This window comes from Silene latifolia, chromosome 7 (assembly GCF_048544455.1).
Source record: "Silene latifolia isolate original U9 population chromosome 7, ASM4854445v1, whole genome shotgun sequence".
In the NCBI taxonomy this organism is placed as follows: domain Eukaryota; kingdom Viridiplantae; phylum Streptophyta; class Magnoliopsida; order Caryophyllales; family Caryophyllaceae; genus Silene; species Silene latifolia.
In genome coordinates, this window is record NC_133532.1 from 100,987,519 (window position 1) to 101,001,766 (window position 14,248).

Genomic DNA, 14,248 nt, shown 5'->3' on the forward strand with positions numbered 1-14,248 from the left:
GGTGTGGTTGTGGTGCCTCGGGTGGTGATCCGGGCACGGTACATAGTGCTGTGATGTGGGTATTTTCGCACTACGGTGTGGCTGTTGGTGGCGGTGTTGTGATGCCGTCACCGGTTGTGGTGGAGTAGGCGGGATGATTATGATTCGAGTTTCGAAAGTACATACCAGTTATACATAGATTGTTGTTTTGTTTGATGTTGCTCTCCGCGAGTGTCGATTTGTCTTTGATAGACAGTTGTCTTGTTTATTCATGTTTTCTTTACCAGGTTAAGTTGGGAATGAGGTAGAGTATGATATGAAATAGAGTTGTATATGTTTCGTTGTTGTCATGGGATAGTGATAATCTGTTGATGGGACACGGTTGTGAGAGGTTGTTACGGTAATTTTGATCTTGTTTTCAGATGAGACATCGGTAGACATGGTAATGGAAAATGATTCGTGGAACATGTGTTGTAATGATCCGAAAGCGGCAGGTAGTTCATAATCTTTTGTTGAGACAGTGAGTGTAGGGTGTTGGGGAAATTAGTGTCATGTTAAGTTGTGTATGAATTTTGCGGTAATGAAAGAAAGAACTTGAGGACCTAGTGTGCGTGTACGTAACGAGTGCGGATCGTGAGTTATGCTTCTGGGAGATAAGTGCCTTACATAGAGAGGTATGTTGTTTGGCAGTAATAATGAAGAGTGGGTATGGTGATTTGCTACGAGTTTATGGTATAGGTTAGGTGCCATGCCGAATGAGTTGAGGAATGGGAAATGTTTATGTATGGGAGCCTTGGATATAAGAATGGTGAGTGTTTGGTTTATAGACGGTTATCTTTGACATGTGGTGGTACAGAGGGTAATGAGATATAGATATGGTTTGGTATTAGTAAGTTACGAGGACGTAACATTTGTCTTAAGAGGAGTAGGATGCGATAAAACAGATTTTGATGGTTGTACATATGGTAATATATTCGGAAGTTGAGTCTTGATGTAGAATAAAAGATCGATTCGTGTTGTGGGTGATTTTATTAAAGGTCATGACCGTGCTTGTAGTAGCGTGATATTTAGGAGTGTGAGAATATTTCGCTAGTGTTGTGATTGGATGATGAGGTTACGAGTGTGAGTAAACTTCGAGGACGAAGTTCCTTTTAAGGGTGGTAGAATGTAACATTCCGTTTGATGTCTATGAGTGTCTTGGTATTGGATTTGATAGTTGATGATATTATGGAGCTAGCAGCATTAGAGGATGGTAGTTGGTTATGTATGGAGTTGGTATCGTGAGAGATATATATGTGGTAGATACGATATAGTGAGTCATGTTGTGGAAGTAAAACATAGTTGGTGGAGTGGGTGTTAAGAGTTCATGTTCTATGTTCGGTCGAGTTCTTGAGTCCTTAGCTAAGTTGTTGTGTCTTGGTCGAGTCAGTATGGTTGTTTTTATGTATGGGTTGAACTTCGGGGACGAAGTTCCTTTTAAGGAGGGAAGACTGTAATACTCCGTATTTATGAGTCTTTGGGTACTCTATCGAGTAGGCCTTACTCTGTCGAGTAAGGGTAAGTTGCGTTTTAGAATAGTTTCTGACCTGTTGGGTACTCGATCGAGTAGCTAGGATACTCGATCGAGTAAGGGGGTACTCGATCGAGTACCTTGGGTACTCGATCGAGTAGCCGGTTTTACGGGGAGTTTTCTCGGGTTTTGTTAATTATGCGATTAAGGTATTTAAGCTTTGTCGTCATTATTCTAAATCACTTTTACAAAACCTAAATTCCTGTTTAAGAGAGAAAGCAAACAAGTTCATCTTCTTAATCGCATTCTTAGCAATTCCGGAGTTCGACGGTCGTTCTTGTCGTTGTTTATACCGTTGAGTTCCTTGCGTCGAGGGTAAGATCCACGTACCCTTTTTATTGTCTTTCCTTTGTTTTGGTTAAACCCTAATTTAGAGATTTTGGGGTTTTATGTGTAGTATGTGATTTGGTAGCCCTTATGTGTTGTATGATAGGAGGAGGGTTCATAGAAGAGGCTTTTGACTCAAAGAGAGAGACCGTCGATTGTGTGCATATCGGGTAGGATTTCCTACTCGTATTAGTCCCATAATGGGATATTGGTGATGTCTTTGTATTTGGTTGTTTGATATGATGATTGTCTTGTGTTTGTGGTTGTGATTCTTTGTTGATGGTTCTCGAGATGCGTTCTCGGTGAGTGGGGTCACTTGCGGGAGTGACTTCACGCCCTAGTTTCGCCCTTCGTGGAACCCGCCACGGAAGGGGATGTGCACATTAATGGACAGGGTTATCGCTCGGTATGATGAGCGGGGCTTAGGTGGGAACGGCTGCGGTCCCCCATGGCAGGTGGTCCAGTGGACGATCGATGATTGAGATGATTGGAATTGGTTGGTTGTGTGTGTGACGATTAAGTCATCTGTTTATCTTATTGTTGATATATGTATTGAATTGTGTGATTAGTCCTGACCCCGTTTAAATGTTTTAAAAGCGTGGTGATCCATTCGGGGTGGTGAGCGTTATTGAGCAGGTGTGATATGACGCGTATGGGATAGCCGGGATGAGTCATCACGTGGCAGTTAGAAGTCTTCATTTGTGTCGACGAAGTCTAGTAGCTTTGATAGTTTTAGCTGTAGACCGTATGAGAACCTTGTAATTCCTTTTACTAGTTTTGGTTTGAACATGTAATCACTTAAACTATAATTACTTTAAAAGTACGTTTCTTTATTGTCTTATGATATTCAGTACCTCGGGCAACCGAGATGGTAGTACCCTTATATCTGAGTGGTCCTGGTAAGGCACTTGGAGTATGGGGGTGTTACAGCAGTGACCACTACGTCTCTTCCAAGAGACGCAGCATTGTTGCGCCTGTTCCGGGTTGAGTTCTGTCTCTGAACTTCCGTTCTTGCTTTGACCTAATTCATTAGTTTACGTATGAATCGGCTATTAACCCTAATATCACCCTAATCTGTCCGTATTTTCTACCCTAATTTATTTTCTTTTCTTATCTTCAAATTATCCGTCTCAAATATATTTTTGACGTAAATCATTAAACCATTGTAATTGTTGTAATTTTATTGCAATTTATTTATTTGTTGTATTATGTATGATTTATTTATTTGTTTTCACATGTAATTAATTTTAAACCCTACTTCGACATAACTGTTTGCTAATTATATGTTCACCGACTTAGTTAATCTCACATGATAGGATTCATTTGTGGATATTGCATGCATATGATCGACATCATATCGAGTACAAACGATTTCCCTAATCATTAGTAGAGGCCGCTATCGAGGCGGGCGGGATTAGGTGTTCATTAAAAGGACTTTCTAATACATACCCTCGCCCATTACTCCAGATCTCTGTGAACATCCATGTTCATTAGCATCCACGAGAGTCATTCTAGACATAGAATGTTAAGGGTAACAAGTTCTTAGTGTCTTGTGTTTTGGCATGACGCGAAGTATTCGAACGGTTTCCAATTTTCCATAAAAATTGGTGGCGACTCCACAAATGAAAACGCTTGTTTCCTAAGCGCCCCCGTGGGCCCCCCGTGTCCACAGTTTGGCGACTCCACTGGGGAGTAATACACTTACGTGTTGCCAAGGGTGAAACTTGAACAAGGTTAGAGAATAGTTTATATGAAACAGTTGTCGGTTTTCATTACTCGACCTTCTTAGGTCGTTTTATTCGACCTTCCTAGGCCCTACCAAACCCATTCGACCAATCGTCCCGTCTGGACGGTCCAAATTCTTATATGGGCCTAAGGATGGATAGCGATTGACGTCAACCATACAATGATGCTTACTCATGTTTGTATCAAGGGCTTTCATTACTCGAGGAAATGAACTAGGAACCGGCCTTACTCATGTTTGGCACGGACCTCTCCACAGACCCGGGTTTGATTGCTCGGAATGGCAAGCCACCCTTTTAAGTCAAAACCCTTATAAATGCACTCAGCATACCGTTATAATGCCTGTATGAATGTATCATATGTGATCACCTTTTTTTTTCAAAACCATGACGAATTTTGTAAAATCAAAAACCTTTTTGAAAAAAAAAAATGTAAACATTTTCAAAAATGACCAAGATTAGCGCAAAATAAGCCGAAACTCTGTCCAAACATCTAGTCAAAATTCGGGCCTCAAAACCCATTTCAAAACCTCACTTCGAGTCAACACTCCTACAACTACACTATAGTTGTCTAGGACCAACATTTCAAACCTCTGTCACTTTCAAACCCCACTTAACACAGTGGCACACTCCCACTTCACAAGTCGAGTCTTTCTTTGAGTAAGTGTGCTAAAATGGTCGACCATGTTTTGATTCGTCGTCAATCTCTTATCCAGTTTCCAAGATGCCTGAAACTAGTACCACAAGTGCTAGTGGTCAAACCCCAAATGGTAATGATCAAATCCTAGCTGCGCTCGCTCATCTCCAAACAAGCCAAGACCAAGTCTATGATTGCCTCAACACTATTGAAGGCCGAATTGTTGCTGTAGAAACTAGACTCCCTCCTGCAGAAGACGATATTCCTAGCGAAGTTGTGCATGATAACCTTCCACCCTTCGTTGGACAACAAGAAACCAACCCTCCAATAGGTCCTACTGAAGCTGAAAAGCGACTCCAATATTTGGAGGAGCAACCAATGTACCTCAAGGGAGATGACATCTACAAGGAGAATAGTCGCAAGTATGAGGCCGTGAATACTAAATTGCCAACCAACTTCAACATGACTGACATCCTGAAGTTCAAAGGACATGAAACCCTTTGAACCACATTCGTGCTTTCAAAGACTACATGTCTATCAAAGGCATCAAACCTGAGATGTTCTTAAGGATCTTTCCTTCATCTCTCGACACCATTCCTAAACAATGGTTCTACTCTTTGGAGCACAAGAAGATTACCACCTGGGATGATACTTCAATTGAGTTCGCTAAGCAATACGCGGATAATGCTGAAATCCAAGTCAACATGCGTACTCTAGAGGTTCTTACCCAAAATGAAAAAAAAGGCTTCACCGACTTCCTAAGTAGGTGGAGGAAGACTAGCACACAGTTAGTTGAACGCCAGATGAAGCTACCCTTGTGGAAAAATTTGTGGATAATTTGAGACCCATTTATGCAAACCACTTGATGTACCAAAACATAAAGACCTTCAAAGATCTAACTGTGATAGGGACAAGAATTGAGGATGACATCCGTAAAGGGCTCTTGTCCAAAACGGTAGGTCGTGGATACCAAGGCTCAATGAGTCGTTCTTATGGCTCTACTAGCAAGACTGATGAGGTCAACCTTCTCGAATCATCAAAGAAGAATAACCCACAAAGGAAGTTCACAAACATTGGCGATACATACTCCAATGCTCTGAAAAGATTGATGAAACAGGGTAAGCTCCAACCATAGGGCCTACACCTGACCCAGAAAAGAAGTCCAAGTTCTGGGATGAAAATGCATACAGCGAATATCATAGAGGTAAGGGACACGATACAGAGAAATGCTTCAAGCTAAAACATGTCCTTCAAGATATGATCGAAGATGGTCGCCTACCAATACCTCCTGGAGGTAAGCCTAATAATACTCAGAATCCTCTTGGAGTTCTGATGATTACAAGTAAAGAATCCACCTTGGATTGTTCACACCTCATTTCTCCAATCGAAGATGAGATTCATGCACTAGAAGATGAGGGGAGTTACTCCACCATTTCTCCTACCATCACCGATTTTATTGTATGGGCGAAGAGTGTGAGTTGGCAGGTTTCAGAACTGGAAGATGTAGTAGCATCCCTCCGCAATCCTAGCACCATACCCAAGGAGAGCATGCCACTAAATATGTTTCCAGATTCTACAATGCAAGAGGTAGTCGCCGTGGTTGACAGTCTAGTCGACCAAATAATCAATTTAGAAGCTGAGATCATCAGATTGAAAGAGCTTGCTATCGTCAACGGAATATGGGCCGATGACGATGAAGATGAATACCTCACTGAACACTATCTAGTCAAGGATAGTGAGGATATAGTCAAAGCTAGCAAAGATCAAGATATAGACCACCTTACTCGTTCCCGGCGTCCATATCAAAATGTTTCTCAGAATGGACCTATAGCTAATGGTCCAGTTACTAACACCAATGTCATCACACCAAATGATAGCGAAGATACATCTGCTGACCACTTGTTAAAGCAACTGCAGAAGACAAAGGCTGATCTTTCAGTCTGGCAACTAGTGGCAAGTTCATTTCCTCATCGCCAAGCTTTACTGCAAGCCTTGGCTAAATTAAATGTAGCACACAACTCTACGCCTGACGACGTAGTCAACTTGGTCTTCCAAGATTCAACTAAGGTAAGTAACCCAGGTACTTTCTCAGATGAGGATTTGCCTCCCTTCGGCGCCAGTCACAACCTAGCTCTATACATTATCGTCGTATGTTTAAAGAAGAATGTGGCAATGACTTTGGTAGATGATGGCTCCGCAGTCAATGTCATACCATTGAAAACGGCATACAAATTACTAACCCAGGTGTTCGAGCATACGATGTAACACGATGCAAAGTGGTAGGACTAGTCAACCTCACCATAGCCACAGGGCCGAATGAGCGAAAGGCTAACTTTCAAATAGTGGATATCGAAGCCTCATTCAACATACTTCTGGAAAGGCCTTGGATTCACGCTTCCAAAGCAGTAACATCCACCTTGCACCAGAAAATCAAGATCTCACTAGATGGCAAAGTAGTGACGATCACTTCATAACCTATCAAGGCAGTGATAGAGAAGATGTCAAGCAACCAAGTAGTTACAGATCCAGTATACGAGCTTGGGGGCTTTCATAGCATAAACCTCGTAGAAAGTGAACTGGCACCTCTATACTTCGATCCATACTCCAAGTTAGTGGTCAACCACATACTCAAGTCTCACGGATACTTCCCGGGAATGTCACTGAATCCTGCCCAGAAAAATACCTTTGCACCTTACAAAGAAAGAAACTCTCAAAGGATACCATTGGTATTGGGATACAAACCCACGAAAGAAGAAGCTTTGGAGATGCTCACTCAATTTCAAAATCGTAAGAACAAGGGAATCCAAATGCGACCCTATCTCCCTACCCTAAATGGATACTTCGTTAGAGAAGGGAATCAAGAATACTTTACGGGTTTCCCAAACCTTGGCACTATAAGGGAATGCAACTAGCTGGAATCGAGATCTTTCATGATTGCTACTTCATTCCTTCAGAAACGGTTCATATCGTCAAAACTCATCAAGCACCTTGCGTAGACGAACAGGCTGTTAGTCTTCTGTTTGGGGAGGACTGATTTGTTAGAGCTGCACAGGACGAGATCATTACCATGATACTTCAGGATGACCACTTCAACCCTATAGCGTTAATCACTGAAACCAGTTCAAATCAGCAGAAAGGATGGAGAAAGTCGATTAAGTGGACGAACAACCAAGGAAAGCTCTTCAAATTCACCACTGGAGAAGGAGATATGTTCAAAGGAGAACCTGAAGACAACGAATTCGAGTCAGAGTCAGAGTTGGAGTCGGAGTCGGAATCAGAGTCTGAGTCTAGATAAGTCCCTAGAGAGTCTCCTCCTATTGTCACTTCCAATCCCCTTATTTCTCCTAGCATAGCATCGAATAGTAACAGTAGCTCGGGAAATGCCCCAGCAGCTGTCCCTTTACCGCCACTGACTACTGAACATATGGCTTCTTTGTTTCAACTCTTTTCAAAATTTAATATGAATAAATCGATTCTGCTTACTCTTTGTGTTATTCTGAATGCAGTTCTATTTACAATGATAATGAGGATGATCCTGGCCCAGACTCAATCGAATTAATTCCCTACATAGCTAAAGAAATATTACAAGAGGGGGAAGGGGCACCAGTTATAGAAAACACCGAACCCATCAACTTAGGAACCGAACTAGAACCCCAAGCACTTAGGATAGGGACGACCTTAAACCCTACCAAAAGGGCCAATTTCATAGACCTCTTACATGAGTTCAAAGACGTTTTCACTTGGTCCTACAAAGACATGCCAGGAATCGACAGGGATATTGCAGAACACAGAATCCCAATCAAACCAGGTTTCAAACCTGTAAAGCAGAAACTTCGTCGGATGAGGACAGAATGGGCTCTTAAAATCAAAGCAGAAGTATATAAACAATTCAAAGCCGGGTTCATCAAAGTTTTCGAGTATTTAGCCTGGGTGGCTAACATAGTACTCGTACCCAAAAAGGATGGGCGAATCCGAGTTTGTGTTAATTTCAGAGACTTAAACAAAGCAAGTCCCAAGGAAGATTTCCCTCTACCACACATCGATATATTGGTAGACAATACAGCAGACCACGCGTTGTTGTCCTTCATGGATGGATATGCAGGATATAATCATATTAATATGGCCATAGAAGACATGCATAAGGCTGCCTTCGTCACTCAATGGGGCACCTATTGCTATATTGTCATGCCATTTGGGCTAATCAATGCTGGAGCTACATATCAACGCACTGCGACCACATTGCTACATGACATGATGCATAAAGAGGTAGAAGTGTACGTCGACGACATGATTGTCAAGTCCAAGGATAGGAAGGGGCACATTGACAACCTTCGCAAGTTCTTCCTGAGATTACGAAAGTAAAACATGAGGCTCAATCCTCAGAAGTGTGCATTTGGGGTAACATCAGGTAAACTCCTGGGATACGTCGTCAGTCAAAGGGGAATAGAAATTGATCCATCCAAGACCAAGGCTCTAATTGAAATGCCACAACCTCAAACAGAGAAGGAGGTTAGAGGATTCCTAGGAAAGGTGCAATATATAAGCCGATTCATATCAAAGCTTACTATGATCTGCGAACCCATTTTCAAAAAGCTCAAGAAAACAGATCACACCATATGGGACGAGGACTGCCAAAAGGCGTTTGACAGAATTAAGGAGATACTAGCCAAGCCACCAGTGCTCATGCCTCTTTAGCGAGATCAACCTCTTTGTTTATATCTCACGGTGACCGAAACAGCCATGGGGGCTATGCTAGCACAAACTGTAGGAAAAGAAGAAAGAGCTATCTACTACCTTAGTAAGAAGTTCTTGGAGTATGAGTGCAAGTACACACCTCTTGAAAAGACATGCCTCGCTCTTGTGTGGGAAACAAAGAAGTTATGCCACTACATGCTTAGTTACTCTGTCAAAGTGTACTCCAAAATGGATCCCGTCAAATACCTCTTCGAAAAACCCGTTCTCAACGAACGCTTGGCAAGATGAACCTTAATGCTCTCAGAGTTCGATCTCAAGTATGTACCGCTGAAGGTTATAAAGGGGCGCGCCGTTGCCGAGTTCTTCGCAGATAATCCTTTCGATGACACCAAAGCAGTAGACACGTGGTCATTTCCTGACGAGGATATACTACAAATCAATTTAGACTCTTGGGACCTTTATTTTGATGGAGCATTGAATTTAAGAGGATTGCAATAGGAGTATTGCTCATTTCTCCTGAAGGTGAGCATACACCACTCTCTGTCAAACTCAACTTCGAGGTGACAAATAACGCAACAGAATATGAAGCTTGTCTCATTGGGCTACAAGCAACAGTAAGTTTAGGCACAAAAAATCTTCGAGTTCACGGAGACTCATCCTTGATCATCAACTAAGTTACTGGATCTTGGAAAATCGAAGTGAAAGTCTAGCACCCTATCAGGCTAGGATAGATCAAGTTGCCCAATTCTTCGATCAAGTCACTTATCTACACCTACCTCAAGAAGAAAATCAGTTTACAGACGCTCTTGCAAAACTTGCATCTCTGATTAACATGCCAGACGACATGGTAGAAATGCCTTTATGCATCGAACGACGATCAGAACCAGTCTACGTGCACCAAATTACAGACGAGGAAGAAAATCCTGGAGAACCTTGGTTTCAAGCCATTATAAACATCAAGCTCACTGTTAAATATCCACCAGATATGGATAAGAGGGGACAACATACCATACGCCTACTAGCCTCTCAATACTTCCTCATGCAAGAAGAGTTGTACAAAAGAACACCTCTTGGTGTAGTCTTGCGCTGCCTTGATCATTCACAGGCACAAAAATTAATGGAAGAAGTTCATGATGGAGAGTGTGGTCCTCATATGAGTGGACCAATGATGGCAAAGAAAATCACGCGTCTAGGATACTACTGGACCACGATGGAATCAAATTGCATCAAGTATGTCAGATATTGCCACAACTGCCAAATCTTCGGGAATGTGCAACACATCCCTCCTTCATTGCTATACACCATGACATCTCCCTGGCCATTTTCTGCTTGGAGAATCGATATCATCGGGAAAATCACTCCAGCCGGAACATAAGGCCACTGTTTCATTTTGGTAGCTATCGACTATTTTACTAAATGGGTCGAAACAGCATCTTACACTAGTCTCACAGCCAAAAACGTGGCAAAGTTCATACAAACCAATATCATCTGTCGATATGGTTGCCCACATGAGACCATAAGCAACAATGGATCACATTTTCAGGCTGAGACTAAGCAATTGCTAGCCAAATACAAGATCAAACACCACCATTCCTCGCCATACAGATCTCAAACTAATGGCGCGGTAGAGGCGGCCAACAAGAATGTCGTCACTATCCTCAAGAAAATGATCGACAATTATCGCGATTGTCCCAGTAAGATACCATTCGCATTATGGGGTTATCGCACGTCAGTTAGGACGCCCACTGGGACTACTCCTTTCTATTTAACTTACGGTATGGAAGCTGTACAACCAGTTGAACTAGAAATCCCATCCCTGCGCATTCTGCTTGAAAGTCAAATTCCAAAAGCTCATTGGAAGAGAGATAGATATGAAGAACTCATCCTCTTGGATGAACGAAGGTTGCGCGCATTTCATAATGTACAAACATATTAGGCACGTATCAAACGAGCCTTCAATAAAAGGGTTAAGCCCAGAAACATCAAAGAAGGAGACTTAGTCCTCAAATCAGTCAGAGCTCTCCTACCTGTCGATCCACGAGGAAAGTTTAAACCCAACTGGGCAGGACCATTCTTAGTCAGTCCATACTCTCGGGGAGAGCGGTTAAGATTACAGACCTAGACGGGAATGAATTCGCTAACCCAACTAACCTCGACGAACTGAAACGATATTATGCTTAGTGCAGGACAAGAAACGCGCCTCGTGTAACACCTACGTGCCGCTCATGTGACACGAAATAAAAATGGCCCTTGGTCCACTGAAATAAAGTTTATGTCACCTTGCTCTTGCATTTTGACAATTCGTCATCCTCGTATCATCAAATAAATTGAGTTGTATTTTAGGAGTAAGTAAAGCTCATGCTTATTTTCTAGTTCGCTACAAGCTCTTGCTTAGAACAATTATTCTTTTTCATTTACTCGAACTACGCGCAAGGGTTTGATTTCATTTTTTTAAATGAATACGTAGGCAATCCTTCACGGGATACAACCCATTATTTTAAATGTAAATAGAAGAACCTTTGCATTCACATTTGAAATTCGACAAGAATAATAAAAGAAAAATGCAAATAGTTTCATAACTAATTAATATTTTATTCATTTCTTCCATAAATAATAGTAATATGCCACATAATATAAAATGCTGAAAAATAAATGCTAGGCCAGGATTCTAAAAACCCCGCCATTTCTTACAAGTAATAATAATAATAAATAATACTACGACTAAGGCTACTCTTCCATCTTTCCTTTGCCCTTGTCATTCTATCATACTTCTTGTCTCGACGACGAGCCGGGCGCACTTGTGCTATCTCCGACCTAATCATCAAAGGTCTCTCTCGCGGTCTAGCCTTACCATTTCGATCCACCACCATCTCTACGGTAGGAGAAGTCTTCAGTTTCTTCGATGGATGAACGACTCGGAATCCAGCCTCTTCTTCCCCCTCATTCAAATACTTCTGGTTCTCCTTTGCTACCTCATGAATCTTGTAATCGACAGGCTCATGCTTCCTCAATTTCTTGCGCTCCTCGAAAGTAATCGCCTTCCTCCATTGCAAATATGAATCGGATACCCATAAAGAGCCAACAGGAGAAAGCATGAACCAAATGTTCCTCTGAGCCCACTTGAGGGCCCACTCTCGACGAATCTCTGTAGTATGTGCCAATCCAGTTTGAGGAACAGTGTCAAGCTTATGGATCTTCTGCTTAAGGCCCACTTGCCTCATCAATCTCTCCGGGAATATGCATATCATGAATTCCAAGCCAGGAATGCGAACTGAGCGAGTAGGATCTAAAGATGACACTCCAGTGACTGACCTGAGATGACACCATGGCACAATTAATCGGATCAAAGGACCTCCTTCATTCTTCAACTTGTTCTCCCAATAGTTGCAAACCCGAGTGATGTCCACCATGTAGAGCCTGGTTCTCATCGCAATTGAACGAGCATGGTATCCTGGCACATTAACTGGGGGCTCGATCAATCGCAGACGCTCTATATGCCAAACCTACAAAGAAGACGGGAATTAATGCCCAACCGAAAAAAAAACAAAAAAAATGGTTGGCATTGTACAAAAAAAGAAAGCAGGTTCTTACCTGCAAAATGATAGGACTTCCCAGATAAGGAAGCTCGCGGTTGGCTTTTCTGTTATCCAGCCCCAGAATGATCTCTCCTAAGCACAGGCACGCTGGGCTCTTGCGCAACTCCATTTGTTCCACTAAGCTCAAGAAACGAGGGTCCCCTCTCGTCTCCTTGTCAACATGCCCTTGAAGGACATAACAGTGAAGTAGACAAAATCCGAATGCCCTGCGTCTAGCAACATAAGAAATAGAAGGGTCTTCTCTGCTTATGAATCGGTCAATGAAGTCAATCATACGGACTCCTTTTGAGGTGACAAGACGGTCAACCTCAGCCTTAGTCAGTCCCAGCAAGTCTCTAAATTTACCCTTATACCCTTGAGAGCTAAAAGGTATAGCGGGTGTGTTTTCTGGATCCCATCCTCCAATAGCAGCTATTTCTTCAGGGAAATGACAAATATCGCCTCCAGGAAAGGCGAATACATGGAAATTTGGATCCCAATATTCATGACAAGCATCCAAGAAAGGTTTCACAATTTTCACCAATTTGAGACTCAAGATTGATCCCAAATTAAATGCACTCATGTCGTGTTTCTCAACATTTGTAAACTCATTCGTCCACTCCTTGAGACGGTTTTCAAAGGTATCCATAATTTTTTTTTTTTTTTTTTTTTTTTTGGAGATAGGAGAGTTTTTATGAGGTAGATGGAAGAAAGATGGAGGAATTATGAGAATAAAAGCTTCCCCGACGTCCTTATTTATACTAAAAGTTGTTTCCTAATTTTCGTCAGAACTAACCAACTGGGGAAGTGGCGCAGCACCTGCTGCGCCTCTTCGAAGAGTCGCAGCTCTTGCTGCGCTTCTTCCACAGGCTGATTTCCGTGATTTTCAGCTTTGGATCTTTCCTAATTTGTTTTGACTATAATTTCCTATTCCTATAGGTTATTATTTTGGTAATTCCGTCAAATTACCATATTTTATGTTTCCTAATTTTCTAAGCACGCTTTCCGAGACAACATCGACATTCTCGCCAAACGAGCACACTTACCCATTTTATTTTATTTTATTTTTTAGGGGAATCATTTCACTCCTCGTTTCACATTTCATTTCAAACTTATACATTTCTTTTTACGGGTTTTTTAGGGGGTAGCCCTCTCTACCGTCCGGTCATTTTTTTGGCATTTTTGTCATTTTCGCTCATTTTTGGGCATTTTTCGCATTTTCAGGTCATTTCACTCATTTATGGGCACTTTTTTTTTTGCGCTAATTTAAGTCGCGAGTATATTACGTTTTCTACTTATATTTCTGTGTAAATTTCGGCAGCATGACGGCATAAACCGTCATCTACCAAACCTGTTTTCTAAACTAACCTGCGGGAACAAACATACAACCCAGCAGCAAAGGCACTAAGGCCATCATATATACAAAATGCAATATATACATCAAACTGGGGGCTCTTGCCCAAAACAGGTCCAAAAGTCCAAAATGAGGTTCAAAATGTACAAATGTATATACAATTCAACCAAAAGGAAAAGAAACTACTCCTGCTCGTCACTCCGCTCGGCTACGGCCACCTCGAGGGCAGCAATCTCGGCGTCCCGGACCTCCAACTCCCTCAACAGGCGAGCTGTCTCCTCCTGGGACTGTACCAGCTCGCGCTCCAGGTCACGCTCCCTCTGCAAGTGACAAAGAAATGCCTCATTTCAATAAATTCATTCAACTATT